This window comes from Petromyzon marinus, unplaced genomic scaffold (genome assembly GCF_048934315.1).
Source record: "Petromyzon marinus isolate PM22_M1 ecotype Great Lakes invasive population unplaced genomic scaffold, UKy_Petmar_22M1.pri1.0 PM_G_Scaffold_29, whole genome shotgun sequence".
In the NCBI taxonomy this organism is placed as follows: Eukaryota; Metazoa; Chordata; class Hyperoartia; order Petromyzontiformes; family Petromyzontidae; genus Petromyzon; species Petromyzon marinus.
In genome coordinates, this window is record NW_027422861.1 from 2,575,001 (window position 1) to 2,577,500 (window position 2,500).

The window sequence follows — 2,500 nt, forward strand, 5'->3', positions numbered from 1 at the left end:
GAAATGCATGTGCAGTCAAAAAAAAATTGATATTTTTCACGGATAGACCCCGTGAAACGCTAGAAATTGGCGGGGATGTGTCTCTTGTGGCTCACGGGGCTGTTCGGGTCGCACAGAAATCCCTGGGAATGGGAAAACGGGTCATTTTCGTGTTGCCACATTGCGTACGAACCGCATGAAACTTCCAGAGGCATTTGCAGCAGGAATGCATGTGCACTCAAAAACTTCTATATGTTTCACGGATAGACCCCGTGAAACGCTAGAAATTGGCGGGGATGTGTCTCTTGTGGCTCACGGGGCTGTTAGGGTGGCACAGAACTCCCTCGGAATGGGAAAAGGGGTCATTTTCGTGTTGCCACATTGCATAGGAACGCCATGAAACTTCCAGAGGCATTTGCAGCAGAAAGGCACGTGCACTCAAAAATTTTAATATTTTTCACGCATAGACCCCGTCAAACGCTAGAAGTTGGCGGGGATGTCTCTCTTGTGGCTCACGGGGCTGTTAGGGTCGCACAGAAATGCCTCGGAATGGGAAAACGGGTCATTTTTGTGTGGCCACATTGCATAGGAACGGCATGAAACTTCCAGAGGCATTTGCAGCAGGAATGCATGTGCACTCAAAAACGTCTATATTTTTCACGGATAGACCCCGTGAAACGCTATAAATTGGCGGGGATGTCTCTCTTGTGGCTCACGGGCGCTGTTAGTTAGGGTCGCACAGAAATCCCTCGGAATGGGAAAAGGGGTCATTTTCGTGTTGCCACATTGCGTACGAACGGCATGAAACTTCCAGAGGCATCTGCAGCAGAAATGCATGTGCACTCAAAAACGTCTATATTTTTCACGGATAGACCCCGTGAAACGCTAGAAATTGGCGGGGATGTGTCTCTTGTGGCTCACGGGGCTGTTAGGGTCGCACAGAAATCCCTCGGAATGGGAAAACGGGTCATTTTCGTGTTGCCACAATTGGCATACGAACGGCATGAAACTTCCAGAGGCATTTGCAGCAGAAATGCATGTGCACTCAAAAACGTGAATATTTTTTCACGGATAGACCCCGTCAAACGCTCGAATTTGGCGGGGATGTTTCTCTTGTGGGTCACGGGGCTGTTCGGCTCGCACAGAACTCCCTTGGTCCACCTGATTCGTGCATACAGGCAGCAACTAAAACTCTGTAAACCTGCTGTGAGGACATCTAAACAGTGGACCAGTGAGGCTGTGGAAGATTTGCGGGCGTGCTTAGACTGTACTGACTGGGATATGTTCACGACTGCTACCAATAGTCTGGATGAACTCACAGAGGCTGTGTACATCAGCTTCTGTGAGGACTGCTGTATCCCAACACGTACCAGGGTGAACTTTAACAACAACAAGCCCTGGTTCTCAGCAAAGCTCAAAAGGTTGAGGTTGGAGAAGGAGGAAGCGTTTAGGAGTGGGGATAGAGACAGATTCAAGGAGTCGAAGAACAGGTTTAGCAAAGCGGTGAGAGAGGCTAAACGACTGTACTCAGAGACACTAAAACACCAGTTCTCTACTAACGACGCTGCTTCTGTCTGCCAAAGGGCTCAGGCACATCACCAACTACAAACCCAGAGCGCCCCACACCACTAACGACTCCCGCCTAGCCAACGACCTGAACGAGTTCTACCGTAGATTTGAAAGACAATTGGACTGTCCTGAACCACCCCTTCCCACCCAAGAGGCCCCATCCCCCACCCATACTACAGAAACGACTCTCTCCTTTCAGGAGGGAGAAGTTAATGGGCTTTTCAAAAGGCAGAATCCACGCAAAGCAGCCGGGCCGGACTCTGTCTCTCCAGCCACCCTCAGGCACTGCGCTGACCAGCTGTCTCCGGTGTTCACCAACATCTTTAACACCTCCCTGGAGACATGCCATGTACCAGCCTGTCTCAAGTCCTCCACCATCATCGCTGTGCCCAAAAAGCTAAGGCCAACAGGACTAAATGATTACAGACCGGTCGCCCTTACATCTGTGGTAATGAAGTCTTTTGAGCGCCTGCTCCTGGCACACCTCAAAGCCATCACAGACCCTCTCCTGGACCCCCTTCAGTTTGCCTACAGAGCCAACAGGTCTGTGGACGACGCAGTTAACATGGCCCTCCACTTCACCCTACAGCATGTGGACGCCCCAGCATCCTACGCCAGGATCCTGTTTGTGGACTTCAGCTCTGCCTTCAACACCATCATCCCTGCCCTGCTTCAGGACAAGCTCTTCCAGCTGAACGTGCCCTACTCCACCTGCAGGTGGATCACAGACTTCCTCTCTGACAGGAAGCAGTGCGTTAAGCCGGGAACAGAAGTCTCTGACTCCAGGTCCATCAGCACGGGAACTCCTCAGGGCTGCGTCCTTTGCCCACTGCTCTTCTCCCTGTATACCAACAGCTGCGCCTCCAATCATCTGTCCGTCAAACTCTTGAAGTTTGTCGGACGACACCACCCTCATTGGGCTGATCTCTGGTGGGGATGAGTCTGACTATAG